At 30.3% G+C, this 20364-nt stretch overlaps 2 long non-coding RNA genes and 1 pseudogene across 3 annotated transcripts; all 3 read left to right on the forward strand.

Annotated features, from left to right (window-relative positions):
* Positions 1-6124: 6124 nt before the first annotated feature.
* Positions 6125-7287, forward strand: LOC105671525 (glycine, alanine and asparagine-rich protein-like; annotated as a pseudogene).
* A 1664-nt stretch (positions 7288-8951) lies between these two features.
* On the forward strand, positions 8952-14305 carry LOC136998928 (uncharacterized). Its single transcript, XR_010889439.1, has 3 exons — positions 8952-9361; positions 9436-10806; positions 10961-14305. It is a non-coding gene; the product is annotated as an uncharacterized lncRNA (long non-coding RNA).
* An 837-nt stretch (positions 14306-15142) lies between these two features.
* LOC136998929 (uncharacterized) lies at positions 15143-20350 on the forward strand. Of its 2 annotated transcripts, none has more exons than XR_010889441.1 (3): positions 15143-16827; positions 16982-17097; positions 20332-20350. It is a non-coding gene; the product is annotated as an uncharacterized lncRNA (long non-coding RNA). The 2 variants fall into 2 exon arrangements; XR_010889440.1 differs by lacking the exon at positions 20332-20350 and having other exon boundaries at positions 15143-15385; positions 15460-16827; positions 16982-20198.
* Positions 20351-20364: the final 14 nt, after the last annotated feature.

Raw genomic sequence — 20364 nt, forward strand, 5'->3', positions numbered from 1 at the left:
ATTCTTTTTGTTTTACTTCCGTAGTAAACAATGGTACAGCAGTGGCTATCGCCATTGTATATTTCAGCAAAGTGCTTATCAAACGTTTTGTTTCTCGATCCGGAAATCTCTCGCTCCTTGCATCTTGTAACGTGTGTTCATGCCATGCACGTTGGTTATCTTTGGCTATTTTGCTGATCGATTGTCTGATCTTGACGCGCTGCAACTTAGAAAATGCATCCCTCCATGCATCACGCAGTTTTGCCATTGTGCAACTGCAATAATTTGTTGTGAACTCTACAGAAAATGTTTAACTGGTACTCGCTAGTCGTGATTTTATCGCGTGGCTACGCGTGGTTACACTTTTCTGCCAAATTACACCTAATTTATCGCACATACTCCACGCTCTTATAATAATGACAATTGTATATGATGTAAATAGAGCTTTCTTTGTGTGTGCAGTAAATATGATGATTTATAACGAAATTTTTCCATCAAAAATTTATTTTAGTCTATGGGCGGTATTCATAGTCCGTTCTTATATTCAAAATCGTCTTAAGCACGGACTTATATTCGCTCTCTTCGTCACACATAGATTGTGTCTGACGAAGAGAGCGAATATAAGTTTATACTTAAGACGATCTTGAATATAAGAACGGACTATGAATACCGGCCTATGAGTGTGTACGTTGAATAATTGTTTCGTTCATCGTGCATTTTACTTGAGCAACATTTACTTACAAACATTTTGTAATCCTTTCAGCCAAAGTCTATGCCGTTAACATTACGTTTCGTGAGTGCACAATAATCGTTGGTACGAATTTAACGGCGATCTACACTGTAAAAAAATGTTATACATATAATATTACAATAATTGTAATGGGCAATATTGAGATCAATTATTGTAAGGGTAAATTTCCACGCATACGTTTACAATTTATAGATAAATTAAATTTCTCATGTTGAAACTTTTTACTGAATAAATTAATTTACAATTAAATAAAAAACAAAATTTATAGAAATTATAATTCAATAACATTTTTAATTGTACAAAATCATTTAATAATTATTTGCCCATTTTTATTATTACAAAGTGAAATATGAGTTTTGCAATTATGACATACGTTTACGATACATTTTTTGTAGCAGCATTTTTTATGTTTTTTATATCACATTTTAAATTATTAAATTTACAGTCTATTTAAATGCATACAAAATATGCAGTGATAATCATATCAATTATAGCATTATTATTTCTACAAAGTTGAGTGTAAAAGAGATAAATAACATATAATAACATATGATTATATGTTGTATTATATTGCTAACATTTAAATAACTAAATTTTTGCAGCATACTATTACATTTAGTTGAAGAATTTGTTATAATATCTCTTTAATATTTCTTTAGTAACAATTAAGGGTTAGTAACAATTACTTTATACTATAATTAAAACATGATTTCGATATTTTATATTTTGTCAACGTCAAGTTTTTTAATATATATATGTTTAATTTTTCATAATAACGTTAATTGTGTAATTTTCAGACTCATCTAATTAATTTTCATTGTCCACAGTTATCTACAGCTGGCTACACATTCACTTGTAATAATTACTTGCACTGGGAAATTTCCCATAACGTAACAATACGAAAATGACAGGATTATAATTATGTCAAGGGCAATTTATATAACTATGTAATTTGCTTATTAATTGTAAGATCATTAGAAAATAAGAAGTTACGATTAAAGAAACGTTTCGTTGATTTACGATCAGACGGCATATTGTATGCATTTGATAATTAACGAACGTGCTCTGCTTTCATTCGAGTGGATTCGATTGCGGTAAAGAAACGAGTGTCAAGTTGCAGTTGAACGAACAGAAAGCGCACAGGAAGAGGATGGGCATGGCTTCAATTGACCGGGCCATCAGACAAGTCTTTACTCACTTTACTGCAAACTGTTGCAATGAGCGCGTTATGCGCCGTTGCATTGGCTTAGCACATTTACACGTTGTGAAAAACCGGCGAAGCACACCGCGGATCTCGACAGCTTCAATTATGGAAATTTTCATCACGGCTTGACCGATAATGCAATCTGCCTGATGTTCTTTCATATGTTATTACAAATCTATTGCCGAATTTTATGATTTTATATTCATATGTAATATTTCATGTATATTCTCCGCGCACTTTAGTCCCGTGTATGTACATACATAATAAATAAAAATTTAAATAGATTATCTATTTATTCTAGACGATCTACTCTATGGAACAAATTTTAGAATTTCGGATAGCTTGTAACGACAACTGGTACGGTCAGTTTATTGAATATTCAGATGTGTGTAGAAGCATCTTCACTTGCACTTTCACGTGGAAAGTTTTAGAAGCTCACTTTCTCGTCTATCGTCGACAGCTGTTCGCTGTATTATAGTTAACTGCAATTTCTCTTTCACCCGTATTCGGCGAGTAATGTGATGGACTGGTTCAATTTCCAGACAACACAAGCAAAATATATCAATATAATTCCGTAGATTGAAGTATCAAAAAAATCTTAAGGAATTTTCTAGACGTTCCTGAGACTTATTTGTGTTGCGTGGATTTTTAATCGTTTTTATTGTAAGAATTTTTTTTAATGAGCTTTTCGTCAAATTTTTTGTTATAAGAAACAGGCATAATTATGAGTATCAGTTTCGGATTCGTCATACACGGAGAATGCGCTCGAGAAATCGTTGTGCGTTTTTTTTTCCTTCTTTATCATACACGGTACTTCTCCACGGATTATTTCATACGGTCTGCTTTCACCTTTCCACACTGGAACCGGACTACAAGTGAATGCGACGAATAACGTTGAAGAAAATATAAGATAAAATTCTAATTCTAGTTCCAAAGCAACAACTACTATCGCGAGAATTCTGCACTGTAATTTAAATACTGGACGGATTTTGCTTGGATATCGTTACATTGCGAAACTTTTCCGGTGCATCTCAATTTTTTTATTGCCTTATTTTTTATGACTCATGTTACGATAATGTGTTCCGCATGATAATTCGATAATTCTTACGCAGCAGCGTTACACAAGCTCGATTTCCAATTAGTTACGCATAATAAAAACGTTCGACAAGTTCCTAAGTTCCTTCAAAAAGTTTAGCTGCAATTCTCTTAAATGTGCTATAAACACATCTGCAAAATGACAATGAAAATTGTATTGTAATTGAAAAAATTAATCCAGCCACAAACGGCGATTATAATATAAAATAAATTTTAGGCAAATCACAACTAATTCCATTTTCTAAAAATTAAATTAATTATCTAAATTGATATTAGAATTACTTAACAGGAATTTATTTATTATATTTTATTCCTCTCATTGTCCTCTCTTCTTTATTTTTTTATTGCACAGATTTTTTATTATTTTGACAATAAAAATAGTGAAATAAATACGCGTGCAACAGTACTGGTATAAAAAACAACGTATAAACTTTCTCCAATTCGAGTACATCTCTGATTATTATCAAGCGTTGATCGTCATTCCATGCTCTCCGGAGCCGTGCCCAGCCCGCAATCGGCCGTTGTCCCGCAATCTCGACATACAGTATCGCCCCAATTGAGTTCCGGCTTCGCAACAATTACATCATTCGCGCATCCGGCACAGAATCATAGTTTGTCAGAGTTTTCTTTCGCGCGAATTTGCAATGTGTTATTTTCTCTCTCGATCACAGCGCAATAATAATTATTCATAAATGCCTATATTTTTTCAACAGTCATTAAATATATAAAGTTTACTCAATCAAAATTATGTGGACAAACTATTTGTTTACAGAGAATATCGCGAAATTACCAAATGTTCCGTTTAATATGCACTTCGCGATAGATCTGAGCGTTGGCAGAATAGATTCAATTATTTAACGTAGTTTCTTAATTTCAATAATATTGAGTATCATTATAATTTAAAAGTGTGAAACATTATTGCAGAGTATTGAAAACCACAATGAGATTCGTAATTATTATTGCTGTACGTCATTTTCTCCTTCCCGTAGCAATTTCAAACGACGTAAACACGTTACATGTACAAGGTGTTTCATAATGTTCGTACAAAGGTGGAGCGCGGTAAACTGAACAGAAAAATCCTTGATTGTTTTGCAATTGTCGCAATATTAATTAAAAAGGATTGACGAATAACAGCGCGTTGCGCGCGGGCTAAGCGATCTGGGTGGGTCAGCGGCGTATTGCACGGCTAAAACAACAGCGTGTGGCTATCAGCGAGCGGGCAAATATGGCGCGTGAGGTTGGATCTCTGCTGTTATTTTTCGTTGCCACGCGACACGCTGACCCACCTAGATCAGGGCTCGGAATTATTTCATCTTTTTCGGCCGATTCTCGCGGTATACGCCTCCTTTCCTCTCCTTACCGCGCGCGCGGCAGCCGCTAGGGCCAGTGCCGACGAGCGTTAGGAGCGGCGCTATCCGATAAACGTTGGGTTCTTCTCCCTTGATCATTAAAAGTTAAAAAAATTTATTAAAAATATTTTTCTCATTTTTAAATTTATTGTGTAAAAATATTTCAATAGATTTCCACGTTACCTATGCGGCACTATTGCTATTGAAGAAAACAATATTTTTAATGAATTTTTTTAACATTAATCGGATAGCGTCGCTCCTAACGCTTGGCGGCGCTTGGCCCTAGCGGCTGTCGTGCGCGCGGTAAGGAGAGGAAAGAAGGCGTATACCACGAGAATCGGCCGAAAAGATAAAATAATTCCGAGCCCTGACCTAGATCACCGCGCGCAACGCGCTGCCATTCGTCAATCCTTAAGAGTGTTGCTCGCGAATGAATTCTATTGCAAGCATCGATTGGTTGATTAGTTTTAGCGACTTTTGCCGTACTGGCTTATCTTCAAGGCTTATCGTCGACTGCACTTGCTCATTTTCAACGCCTATAGTTTGCTAAATTTAAACTTGCTGCATGAATTTGTTCTAAATTGCACTCCTAATTCATTTTACGAGTATAATTTGAAACAGAATTTTATGTAAATTATAAATGGAAGACTATAGACAGTTATTGAAAAAGATATTGGCTGCAACGCGTATATTGTTGCAACGATATTATGATGATCCAAATCCGGGCAGATAATCTGTTAAATATATCAGTAAATTCGACCTTAATATTAAAAAAATTCGTTTTATATACATTTTTATATTTTTTAATAATTTCAAGAACTTCTTTTCTTATCTCATTATGATTATATTTCATATATTTATAAGTATTTCAAGTATTTTGCACAAAAAGTTTAAAAATGTTTATACTTTCAAACACAGGCAAGAAATAAGTATTGAAATAAGTATTTAAATTTCTACAGTTATTCTTCGAGAAATCCACATACAGTTGGCGCGCGAGCTTACCCGCAAGTTGCGTGGACCAAGCTCGTCGCAATGGTGGGATACATCTTTATTTACATAATTCCTGTTGTGTCGCAGCGCTTTATTTAGCGGTCGCTGTAGAACTCATCGGCGTCACGAATACATCTCCGATTCTCGAAATCGAACGGTGCGTCCGCAGCTCTCGATGGATATAAAAATCGCTGCGATGGCGCGGAGGCAAATTTGTGATGATCTCCGCTCGCTGTCGGAATAGTTAGTGGTTCCAATTAGTAACAAACGAACGTACGTGACTTTATACGATTGTAAGTTCATCTCGCGAAAAGCTTACCATTTTGTCAAAACGACGTAAATGTCAGTACAAGATGATTGTCTTTGACAATTATTTAAAATAAATATTAACTCTACAAAATTGATTAAAATTTCATAAAACAAACCGCTTACTATTTTCCTCCTGATAATTAAATTTCTATTTTAAAAACAAGCAGAATGCTTTCTCTCTTATATGTATATATTTGTATATACATATATTGACATTAATTTTGATAAATATAAATTATTTCAAAAAAAAGTTAAATTATAAAGGGTTGAATTTATTAATTTTATAAATATTATATTGATCAGTATTTGTTTCTAAGTTATCTATTACACTATTTAAGAAAATTGTTCAAAATATGAATATTCGTACAACATAAAAAATGATAGCAACGTAATAAAAGCGGAAACCGCAAACCACTGACGTCTAATTCGATCGAGTCGAGGCAAGCCATGATAAAACGATGCACGAGTTTGGATAAAATAAATTTACGAATATACATATATGTATATCTCGAATTTACAACTGTAAATTCCCGATGGTATATAATTGACAAATCGCGCGAGTGGCTGCCCATGTACGAAACTCGACGATGAAGATATTTCTCGTGTATTTCCTGAGGACTGGCGAGCGATCAGGATCTCAACCCGACACAATCGTCGCGGTTGACGCGATGCTTCAGCCGGTTTGTTTGCGAGCGTCAGCAACCTGGGTCAAAATTCGTTCGCCACTTCCTCCAGCGACGCGTTCATCAGCAGCCAAGCAAACGGTAATTTCGGCGGAATCGCAGGTGCAGTCGCAAGTGGCTGCACAGACGATCGGACATGGAGACTCTTCGGCGAGCGCCAACGCGGTCGCGATTTTAACGGGTCTCCTGCAGGAAAATGACGGAACTTACGTGAACGTAGATGCGTTGGCAAACATCTTAGATACCCTGTCGAAGACGCAGACTTCGGTGGAGTCAAGCGTGAATAGCTCCGTCAGGCGGAAATTCTACGTGAGGAATTACTCGTCTTCCTTGTCGTCGTCGTCGTCTTCGTCCTCGTCGTTCAGCAGCAGCAGTTTATCGTCGAAATCGGGAGCTTCAACGGAATCCAATACCGAATTGAAGATTATCGCCAAGACAGAAGCCAAGGCCGCTTCAAAGGCAGTAGTAGCCGCTCAAGCGGTGGCGCAAGTTCAGGCGAAGGCGACCGCCCGCGCCGAAGCGGAAGCCAACGGCGGTGATTGCAGCGGAGGCGCGAGCGAAATCAAAAGCGAAGGCGGAGGCTGAGACACGAACGGAAACGGAAGCGTAGCGTCAGCGTGTACCGAGGCCAAGGCCAAGGCCGAAGCAGTGGCGAAGGACGAGGCCAAGGCTAAAGCTGAAACAAAAAAGACGAGCTTAACGCGAAAGCGGAAGCCAAGGCGCGTGTCGAGGCGGAAGCGCAAGCTGCAGCATCCGCGCGCGCTGTAGCGGAAGCACGAGTTCAAAAAAAATTTTTTTTATTGGAAAAATTTTACACTTTTATAATCGCGAAGACGGGTACTTCTCGAAATTTACTATTTGAAATTTAGTACAGACAAAGGACTTTTTTTCGATGATATAACGTTTGATTTTCACGGAAGAAACTATGATGGGCAGCGATACGATTGTCGCACATACGGAACTTTCCATGATCAAGGCTGTCGCAAGTCAGTGTTATTAGCTTGTGTTTACGGGCCACCTTTTCTTATGATGATCAACAGCGGTTATCAAGGTTTGCGATGGCTCTTTGACGATTCTTAAAAACTGTTTCAAGAATATTCCATAAAATAATAATAAATAATAATAAATTTGCCAAAATTTATTATTATACGTAATGAAATTTTGCACGAGATTATGCATCAAGTGCAATAATGATTTAATCTGGTGCTCTTTTCGATATCGATTTTTTATATCAAAATTAATATTCTGTTATAATCGAAATTGTAATTTCTTATTTCAAAATACAAAGATTAATGCATAAATAGTATATAATATTTATATAACAAAATCGTGCAATTTTCTATAAAGGGAGATTTTTCCGGAAAACAAGCACAATAAAAATTTTCATAATATGCTATTTAAAAATGCAAGTGTAATTAAGTAAAACTCAGTATTCTTCATTTTTATCAATTTTTTATTATAAAATAATATCGACATGTTTAGAGGGATTCGTAATTATACAAAAAGTTTATAATATTAAATCTTGATTGCAAATATTATTTCTTCATAGCAAAAAAAAAATTATAAAACTATTATATACTATGTATGTAAATCTCAAATGCAACTTGTCAAAAATATCAGACAAATGCACTGTCTTCGTCTCCTTCTTTCATTCTATTGTATGTGTGATAATATCGTTATATATAAATTAACATTTACATTAATATATTGCACACGAACGTGATTGCGGAAAAAATAGAATAACATACTAGATGGAGACAAATACTTTCGTTATTTTTCTTCGAAATGATTTATTCCATATTTGGTTCAAAACATATTTAAGTTAGGCAATGTATTGCAAATTAAAAAATAAAATTTGAACTTTCAGAACAAAATACATTAAAATTGAGATTATATAAATAATATAATTTAAATTTTTATTTCGTAAATTTATTCACTGAAGCATAGTCTTATGTACTTATAATACCACTACAATACATGAAACTGTTTCATGAAAAAGTAATACAATTTAATGCATTTTTGTTATGCTTGCGTCACTTGTAAGTGTAATATAAAAATGAAAATATAACATCGTAGATTAATATTGATAAGTTATTATAAGCTGTAAAGTTTATTGTAATTTCTTTCTAGGTTGTTTTTAATTTATATCTATTTATTTTAATTTTTTTTAAAATTATTATTTATAATTAAAAAAAAGTTTTCTTTGATTTGTATCTTTACATTTTATTAGAATCATTAAATAACGAGAAAGAAGAGAACATATCAATAGAATATGTATCAATAAGTTGATAATGTTTTAGAAACATAGCTTTAACGAAATATTTAATAATTATTAAAAAATAAAATTGCAAGCTAAAAATATATAAATATATTACATAACATTTTGAGACAATATATTAAAAAATTTAAAAATAAATGCGCAATTTTATATTGCTGTAAGCAATGTAGCAATTGTATTATCAGTAAGCTCGGCAAATTGCGCGTATTTTTATTATTTGATGATATCGCTATTACTTTATATATAAGTAATAAAATATATAATATTTTTGAAAAATTATTTAATTATATGTATAATATTTTTCAAAAAATTATTTATTTAAGATATATCTTATAACACGTCTTACACGACATTGTTATTACCATATAAGCTGACAAATGAGATGCTACCGTATCACTTGTTATTTATTGGACAGGTTAATTGGCGTATCAATATTTACATTCAAACGGGAAACTATACGTATTTCTTCGTCCTCCTGTACCGTACTCAGTTCTCTGCGTCCTGTAAGAAGAAACGGACACAATGTCAGAAATTAGAGTGACAAAAGAAAACGTGTGGCAATTTCGAAAAAGTGTCGGATTACCAAGCAAAATGCAGGTTTTGCAGTGAAAAAGGTATTTTCGTCTTTACAAAGTGCTTTTCACATATGAAAGAAAAGCATCTTTATATAGTAGAATACGAAGAATATAAAGGACGACAAGAATGGCCATGGATATGTTTCAAGTACGACGACTTTACTTCCACCTCACAATGTCTTTTCTGTTGTCAGAATTTTCAATCTGATTTTCAATTTTTAGCATCTCATTTAAGACAGAATCATTTTAACGAAGTGGAGAGTTACGTACTTTACGATTGGACATGGAAATATTGTAAGAGAATTAGTGATTTTAAAATAGAATGTACGGAGTGTAAGAGCAAATCAGATATTGTTCTCCGAAGCTTAGCACATTATCATATAATAAGTCGTCATTTGAATGAATTAAACAGTGCTAAAGAAATCCAGAACATACGTCTTTCGTCAGAATCCGTCATGAAGTCAAAAGCTATGAAAGTTCAAGAAAACATGTGGAAATATTATACTAAACTGTCGCCTTTTCGAGCAAAATGCAAATCGCAAGACTGCACCTATGAATGTAAATATGTGAATGAAGATGATGATGGTTTCAAGCAGATATTTAAAAATCATACAGCCATATGTAAATGGGAAAAGGCATACGAAAATCAAGAACCATGGATATATTTTAAGTATTTGTATGCATATACATCCGATGAAAACATACCATACACAGAATGTCTCATGTGTGGTCAATCTCCGATTGCGCCTGAATGTATAGAGTCACATTCGTCACAACATTCTCCGGAGGAACAGAGCAGTATACGTAATACTATAAATGACCATTGGATAATGAAATATTTTATACAAACTGATGACACTACAGAGTTCAAGTGTACTATTTGTTGCTTAAAGATAACCATTGATATGCTTTCTGAAGTGTCTGATCATATAATTAAAAGTCATCCGGAAGAATTGCACTAGAAGATCGGAACAAAAAATATGAAAAAACTGCGCCAAAATTATGAATTACAGGATTTTCAAGCAAAGTGCAATTTTGCTACAATCGTTCTTGTTACGTAAATATAACAAACTTTGGTGAACACGTAAAAAAAGTGCATGAAGAAATATACAATCACGAAGAAGCACACGAACACAAATATCCATGGATGCATTTCACGTATCATAATTTATATTCTTTAAAATGTTGCTGTTGTTTCGTGTATTTATAAATTTTTACAACCACTTGGACGAGCATCCTATTCTTTCTTAACACAAGACTTGACAACAGTGGCTGAGAATGGAAATACTGTACAAAAGTTGATGATTTTGAGGTGAAATGTAGTCTTTGTCATAGCAACATATTTCTTGACGTTGCATTATGATATTTCAATCGTCATATTGATAATCATCATCCGAACCGACTGACACATCTAAGAAGAACGTTGGACATACCTAAGATACCTTTAGACTTAGCATTATGGTATATCGATCGTGATATTAATAATATATCAATTGAAAATATTAATTGACATCCGAACCGACTGACAATTACACAGAGAACGTTTAACATAGCTTTGGATCATCAGGAAGCCAACCAAACTGAAGAAAACAGGTGACAATATGTTTTATTGATATTACTGTTAACATTTTTATACATAATTAATTTATTACCTTCTTTGAATCGCATTTAATTTAATAAATATGTAATGAGAAAAGTAATAACCAAAGAAATTGTTTTTAATAAATATTAAAATATTTACATTTAGGTTTATCCAGAGTTGGACAACCGAATGATGATAATAACGTTCAAGTAACATCAACCAACAATAACGACAATTTTAATTTTGACGACTCAAATAATTTGAAGTACACGAAAAAAGTGGTATGTCTTTTTACGTATAATTATTCCTGACGTATAATTCGTTTTATGTTTATAAATTATAAATATGTTTATAAAACTATGTGTCACATAGATAAGAAAGTTACATTTTTGAAATTTATTAAATACGTTAATAGATTTTGTTAATGTTCTATGTTTTCAATTTATAAATTATGTTTATAAATTTATAAAGTAAGACGGTTTTATGAATTAATTATCGACTTTTCTGTAACCATAAAACTATTGACGATTTATTTAAGTGCATTTATAAATATTTTATTTCTATTTCATTTTCTTATCAAATTGGTTGATCGTGCATTTTACATATTTTATACTTGAATTTATTATAATAAGTACTGTGAAGATTGCCAAAAAGTGATACATTAATTGTCAGTAAAATATGTCAATTCTTAATTCTTACAGTTGTAATTGTTCGAAAATCGTGTTATATAATAATAACCAGACAATATGCATGTTTTCAAGATTAATTATGATAGATATTAAATCCTTATTAATAAAATGGCATTTGAAAACAAATATGAGATGGTTTCTTCATATAATTGATAAAACGATTTAAAAGTATTATTTATTGTAATATTTTTTTGATGAATTTTTCTGCATTTTTTTAAATTTTTTGATCTAATATCTTTTCTGATCTAATCGTTATAACAGAAAATAATATTAAATATGTTTGAATCAATCAAAATCTTATTTAATTTTTTCTAACCAGAAAATGTGCAAAATACAAAAATAATAACAACACGTTCTTTTTATCATTTATTTTTAATTAATCTAATAAAAGAGTTAAACACAATGAGCATAATGTAGAATTATGAACAATAAAGTTGATGAGGCCGAATGGTTTTTAATTCACAATAAGATATAATATGAAACAAGCTGTATATCACGATGCAATTATAATTTTGAAGAAGGCATAAAGATAACATTATCATTATTTTTTGTATAAATTTTCTATTCTTTTTTTTGGTAGTAATATCTGGACATCTTGTATAATAAGTATGAATTATCATGTGTTGCAATAATTTGAAGTACACAAGAAAAGTGGCATGTCTTTTTACGTATAATTATTCCTGACGTATAATTTGTTTTACGTTTATAAATTATAAATATGTTTATAAAACTATGTGTCATATAGATAAGAAAGTTACACTTTTGAAATTTATTAAATACGCTTATAAATTTTGTTTATGTGTACTTCGTTTTCAATTTATAAACTATGTTTATCAGTTTATTACGTAAAATTATTTTATGAATTAATTATCGACGATTTATTTAAGTGCATTTATAAATATTTTATTGTATTTTATTTTAGAAAATTTTTTTGTCTGTGTATTTAATTATTATTAATAATTACAATTAATATACTAGTTAAAAAAAACACATTATTATTTTTAGGAAAACGTATGTAATTTACAATGTACTTTCTTTTTGCAATTATACGTTTTCTTTACACTACTTGATTCGTCTCATTATTCTGTGCAGAAAAGTATTAGAATAAATTTATCGAAAATTAAATATTTTACGAGATATTTTATATTTTATGTCAAAAATGTCAGATTAAGATATAAAATTACTCAAAAAGTACCTAATAAAAAAACCTTTATTATAGTATTTTGAAAAACTTGCGAAATCAACTCACAAGAATATGCAATCAAAAATATGGGTTTTTATTAAAAAATTTCAAAGTAATTTTTACGTGACCTTAATTATGTTATCCAAGGTCAAACTAATATTGCTATATAATGTGCCGTTTAAAACCCTACAGCTTTCATATGAAACATTTTTCTCGAAAATGCTTTATTTTAATAGAATACAAGTTGCCAGTATTATATTATTTAATAATAATTTCTTGTATAAGATAGCAAACTGTCTTTCGCTTTCTCGAAGTAAAATTGCGAGCCACTGATTAACGTACAAGATTTGAAAAAAAAAAATTTCGAAAAAAATGCGATTACCACAAACGGAAAATTGTAGGAATGGAATTGGAAATTGTTGTAGCAGCTAAACTTATTCCAGTTTTTCATTTTTTCGATGTTCTTTCTCCGCTACACGATTTTTGGATCACAGAATACTGGTGGGCCACATTTTCATAAATTAATTATGCTACGTGACTACGAGTATCGCATAATCTTTTGTACGAGGCATTCCACATTGCGTAACAAAGCAGTTCGTATAAAATCGACATTCGAATTCGAAAAAGTTATACATCCGAGAATTCAGTTTTCACGCATGTGATGTTAGTGTGTTATATAATACGCATCCAATGTTACCTAATATGTATCTGCGCTACAAAATATATGAATTATGTTATACAAATAGGTCGGGTCTTTAAGTAATTTTTTCACGCTAAAATAAATCAGCGTTTCTCTAACGTTTATGTTTTCTAACTGCTATGCTAATCGTTCATCTTACCGAGAAATCTATATTAATGATACTCGAAGATTGCAACCGTTGCCCAACGTATTTCTGGTGCTTTTTTTGATATCGATGCTTTTTTATATCAGAATTAATATTCTGTTATAATCAAAATTGTAATTTTTTATTCAAAATACTTGTATTTTTTCAAAATACAAAGATTAATGCATAAATAGTATATAATATTCATATAACAAAATCGTGCAATTTTCTATAAAGGAAGATTTTTCCGAAAAACAAGCACAATAAAAATTTTTATAATATGCTATTTAAAAATGCAAGTGTAATTAAGTAAAAGTCAGTAGTTTTTATTTTTATCAATTTTTTATTATAAAATAATATTAACATGTTTAGAGGGATTCGTAATTATACAAAAAGTTTATAATATTAAATCTTGTTTGCAAATATTATTTCTTCATAGCAAAAAAAAAATTATAAAACTATTATATACTATGTATGTAAATCTCAAATGCAACTTGTCAAAAATATCAGACAAATGCACTGTCTTCGTCTCCTTCTTTCGTTCTATTGTATGTGTGATAATATCGTTATATATAAATTAACATTCACATTAATATATTGCACACGAACGTGATTGCGGAAAAGATGGAATAGCATACTAGATGGAGACAAATACTTTCGTTATTTTTCTTCGAAATGATTTATTCCATATTTGGTTCAAAACATATTTAAGTTAGGCAATGTATTGCAAATTAAAAAATAAAATTTGAACTTTCAGAATAAAATACATTAAAATTCAGATTATATAAATAATATAATTTAAATTTTTATTTCGTAAATTTATTCACTGAAGCATAGTCTTATGTACTTATAATACCACTACAATACATGAAACTGTTTCATAAAAAAGTATTACAATTTAATGCACTTTTGTTATGCTTGCGTCACTTGTAAGTGTAATGTAAAAATGATAATATAACATCGTAGATTAATATTGATAAGTTATTATAAGCTGTAAAGTTTATTGTAATTTCTTTCTAGGTTGTTTTTAATTTATATCTATTTATTTTAAACTTTTTTTTTAATTATTATTTATAATTAAAAAAAAGTTTTCTTTGATTTGTATCTTTACATTTTATTAGAATCATTAAATAACGAGAAAGAAGAGAACATATCAATAGAATATGTATCAATAAGTTGATAATGTTTTAGAAACATAGCTTTAACGAAATATTTAATAATTATTAAAAAATAAAATTGCAAGCTAAAAATATATAAATATATTACATAACATTTTGAGACAATATATTAAAAAATTTAAAAATAAATGCGCAATTTTATATTGCTGTAAGCAATGTAGCAATTGTATTATCAGTAAGCTCGGCAAATTGCGCGTGTTTTTATTATTTGATGATATCGCTATTACTTTATATATAAGTAATAAAATATATAATATTTTTGAAAAATTATTTAATTATATGTATAATATTTTTCAAAAAATTATTTATTTAAGATATATCTTATAACACGTCTTACACGACATTGTTATTACCATATAAGCTGACAAATGAGATGCTACCGTATCACTTGTTATTTATTGGACAGGTTAATTGGCGTATCAATATTTACATTCAAACGGGAAACTATACGTATTTCTTCGTCCTCCTGTACCGTACTCAGTTCTCATCGTCCTGTAAGAAGAAACGGACACAATGTCAGAAATTAGAGTGACAAAAGAAAACGTGTGGCAATATTTCGAAAAAGTGTCGGATTACCGAGCAAAATGCAGGTTTTGCAGTGAAAAAGGTTTTTACGTCATTACAGAGTGCTTGTCACATATAGATGAAAAGCATCCTTATATAGTAGAATACGAAAAATATAAAGGACGACAAGAATGGCCATGGATATGTTTCAAGTACAACAACCTTACTTCCACCTCTCAATGTCTTTTCTGTTGTCAGAATTTTCAATCTGATTTTCAATTTTTAGCATCTCATTTAAAACAGAATCATTTAAACAAAGTGGAAAGTTACGTACTTTACGATTGGACATGGAAATATTGTAAGAGAATTAGTGATTTTGAAATAGAATGTACGGAGTGTAACAAACCAGATATTATTTTCCGACACATGACACATTATCATATAATAAGTCGTCATTTGAATGAATTAAACAGTGCTAAAGAAATCCAGAACATACGTCTTTCGTCAGAATCCGTCATGAAGTCAAAAGCTATGAAAGTTCAAGAAAACATGTGGAAATATTATACTAAACTGTCGCCTTTTCGAGCAAAATGCAAATCGCAAGACTGCACCTATGAATGTAAATATGTGAATGAAGATAATGATAGTTTCTTGCACATATATAGAGATCATTTTGCCATATGTAAATGGGAACAGGCACATCAAAATCAAGAACCATGGATATATTTTAAGTATTTATATGCATATACATCCGATGAAAACATACCATACACAGAATGTCTCATGTGTGGTCAATCTCCGATTGCGCCTGAATGTATAGAGCCACATTCGTCACAACATTCTCCGGAGGAACAGAGCAGTATACGTAATATTATAAATGACCATTGGATAATGAAATATTTTATACAAACTGATGACACTACAGAGTTCAAGTGTACTATTTGTTGCTTAAAGATAACCATTGATATGCTTTCTGAAGTGTCTGATCATATAATTAAAAGTCATCCGGAAAAATTGCACTAGAAGATCGGAACAAAAAATATGAAAAAACTGCGCCAAAATTATGAATTACAGGATTTTCAAGCAAAGTGCAATTTTGCTACAATCGTTCTTGTTACGTAAATATAACAAACTTTGGTGAACACGTAAAAAAAGTGCATGAAGAAATATACAATCACGAAGAAGCACACGAACACAAATATCCATGGATGCATTTCACGTATCATAATTTATATTCTTTAAAATGTTGCTGTTGTTTCGTGTATTTATAAATTTTTACAACCACTTGGACGAGCATCCTATTCTTTCTTAACACAAGACTTGACAACAGTGGCTGAGAATGGAAATACTGTACAAAAGTTGATGATTTTGAGGTGAAATGTAGTCTTTGTCATAGCAACATATTTCTTGACGTTGCATTATGATATTTCAATCGTCATATTGATAATCATCATCCGAACCGACTGACACGTCTAAGAAGAACGTTGGACATACCTAAGATACCTTTAGACTTAGCATTATGGTATATCGATCGTGATATTAATAATATATCAATTGAAAATATTAATTGACATCCGAACCGACTGACAATTACACAGAGAACGTTTAACATAGCTTTGGATCATCAGGAAGCCAACCAAACTGAAGAAAACAGGTGACAATATGTTTTATTGATATTACTGTTAACATTTTTATACATAATTAATTTTTTACCTTCTTTGAATCGCATTTAATTTAATAAATATGTAATGAGAAAAGTAATAACCAAAGAAATTGTTTTTAATAAATATTAAATTATTTACATTTAGGTTTATCTAGAGTTGGACAACCGAATGATGATAATGACGTTCAAGTAGCATCAACCAACGATAACGACAATTTTAATTTTGACGACTCAAATAATTTGAAGTACACGAAAAAAGTGGTATGTCTTTTTACGTATAATTATTCCTGACGTATAATTCGTTTTATGTTTATAAATTATAAATATGTTTATAAAACTATGTGTCACATAGATAAGAAAGTTACATTTTTGAAATTTATTAAATACGTTAATAGATTTTGTTAATGTTCTATGTTTTCAATTTATAAATTATGTTTATAAATTTATAAAGTAAGACGGTTTTATGAATTAATTATCGACTTTTCTGTAACCATAAAACTATTGACGATTTATTTAAGTGCATTTATAAATATTTTATTTCTATTTCATTTTCTTATCAAATTGGTTGATCGTGCATTTTACATATATTATACTTGAATTTATTATAATAAGTACTGTGAAGATTGCCAAAAAGTGATACATTAATTGTCAGTAAAATATGTCAATTCTTAATTCTTACAGTTGTAATTGTTCGAAAATTGTGTTATATAATAATAACCAGACAATATGCATGTTTTCAAGATTAATTATGATAGATATTAAATCCTTATTAATAAAATGGCATTTGAAAACAAATATGAGATGGTTTCTTCATATAATTGATAAAACGATTTAAAAGTATTATTTATTGTAATATTTTTTTGATGAATTTTTCTGCATTTTTTTAAATTTTTTGATCTAATATCTTTTCTGATCTAATCGTTATAACAGAAAATAATATTAAATATGTTTGAATCAATCAAAATCTTATTTAATTTTTTCTAACCAGAAAATGTGCAAAATACAAAAATAATAACAACACGTTCTTTTTATCATTTATTTTTAATTAATCTAATAAAAGAGTTAAACACACTGAGCATAATGTAGAATTATGAACAATAAAGTTGATGAGGCCGAATGGTTTTTAATTCACAATAAGATATAATATGAAACAAGCTGTATATCACGATGCAATTATAATTTTGAAGAAGGCATAAAGATAACATTATCATTATTTTTTGTATAAATTTTCTATTCTTTTTTTTGGTAGTAATATCTGGACATCTTGTATAATAAGTATGAATTATCATGTGTTGCAATAATTTGAAGTACACAAGAAAAGTGGCATGTCTTTTTACGTATAATTATTCCTGACGTATAATTTGTTTTACGTTTATAAATTATAAATATGTTTATAAAACTATGTGTCATATAGATAAGAAAGTTACACTTTTGAAATTTATTAAATACGCTTATAAATTTTGTTTATGTGTACTTCGTTTTCAATTTATAAACTATGTTTATCAGTTTATTAAGTAAAATTGTTTTATGAATTAATTATCGACTTTTTTGTAACTATTAAATTATCGACGATTTATTTAAGTGCATTTATAAATATTTTATTGTATTTTATTTTAGAAAATTTTTTTGTTTGTGTATTTAATTATAATTAATAATTACAATTAATATACTAGTTAAAAAAAACACATTATTTTTAGGAAAACGTATGTAATTTACAATGTACTTTTTTTTGCAATTATACGTTTTCTTTACACTACTTGATTCGTCTCATTATTCTGTGCAGAAAAGTATTAGAATAAAATTATCAAAAATTAAATATTTTACGAGATATTTTATATTTTATGTCAAAAATGTCAGATTAAGATATAAAATTACTCAAAAAGTACCTAATGAAAAAACCTTTATTATAGTATTTTGAAAAGCTTGCGAGATCAACTCACAAGAATATGTAATCAAAAATATGGGCTTTTATTAAAAAATTTCAAAGTAATTTTTACGTGACCTTAATTATGTTATCCAAGGTCAAACTAACATTGCTATATAATGTGCCGCTTAAAACCCTACAGCTTTCATATGAAACATTTTTTTCGAAAATGCTTTATTTTAATAGAATACGAGTTGCCAGGATTATATTATTTAATAATAATTTCTTGTATAAGATAGCAAACTCTCTTTCGCTTTCTCGAAGTAAAATTGCGAGCCACTGATTAACGTACAAGATTTGAAGAAAAAAAATTTTGAAAAAAATGCGATTACCACAAACGGAAAATTGTAGGAATGGAATTGGAAATTGTTGTAGCAGCTAAACTTATTCCAGTTTTTCATTTCTTCGATGTTCTTTCTCCGCTACACGATTCTTGGATCACAGAATACTGGTGGGCCACATTTTCATAAATTAATTATGCTACGAGACTCGTATCGCATAATCTTTTGTACGGGGCATTCCACATTGCGTAACAAAGCAGTTCGTATAAAATCGACATTCGAATTCGAAAAAATTATACATCCGAGAATTCAGTTTTCACGCATGTGATGTGAGTGTGCTATATAATACGCATACAATGTTACCTAATATGTATCTGCGCTACAAAATATATGAATTATGTTATACAAATAGGTCGCGGGTCTTTAAGTAATTTTTTCACGTTAAAATAAATCAGCGTTTCTCTAACGTTTATGTTTGCTAACTGCTATGCTAATCGTTCATCTTACCGAGAAATCTATATTAATGACGCTTGAAGATTGCATGGGCAACCGTTGCCCAACGTATTTCAGGTGAAAAATTTTACGCAAGTTTCACGGACGTTTATCAAGAAATCGAGATAAGCCGTCAAAATAAAATATAAAAAGAAATATTATTTTTGTAGTAAATTAGGAAACGCTAATATCAGAGTATTTTTAAGGTGTTTTACTGAAAAGCTCATACTTACAATACCAGTTTTTCAAACTGATTTTATATTACGCAACGCCACGTCCGCTTCGTAAATTACCCAATCCGATAAACTTAAATCGATTTTAAGCAGAAGTCGGAATGTAAATTTCAGTTAAATTTGTGAAGATCTAGAGAGGGAATCTATTTAGCAAGTATAATTTCCTTAAAGAGTCTTCTCTTTGAATAAATGAGATGTTGAGAAAATTCCACGATGGCTGATTCCACGATAAAACTGTACTGTATTCATCTCTGACAATACTCTCGTTTTTTATTAGCATATGAATAGAATCTAAATTGTATTAGTAAATAACATTTAATGCTAATTGCCGTTATTAAGTCTGTAATTACTGAAAATGAATGGTATGAACTCACTGTGCTATTATCCTAATGTGACAACTATTTTCTTACACGCAGCACGCACAAAATCGTAACCCATATGCACGCATTTAACATACTGGGTGTTTATTAAGTTTCTGCCTTTGGTAAATTTAATACAATCTCAGTTAAATAAAAAAACAAATGGTAGAAATTCACAATTTATTAAAATAAAATCAATATTTTAGGCTGCTCAAGTTAAAGTACCGGAAAGTGAAAGT

The sequence above is a fragment of the Linepithema humile genome, chromosome 3 (genome assembly GCF_040581485.1).
Source record: "Linepithema humile isolate Giens D197 chromosome 3, Lhum_UNIL_v1.0, whole genome shotgun sequence".
In the NCBI taxonomy this organism is placed as follows: domain Eukaryota; kingdom Metazoa; phylum Arthropoda; class Insecta; order Hymenoptera; family Formicidae; genus Linepithema; species Linepithema humile.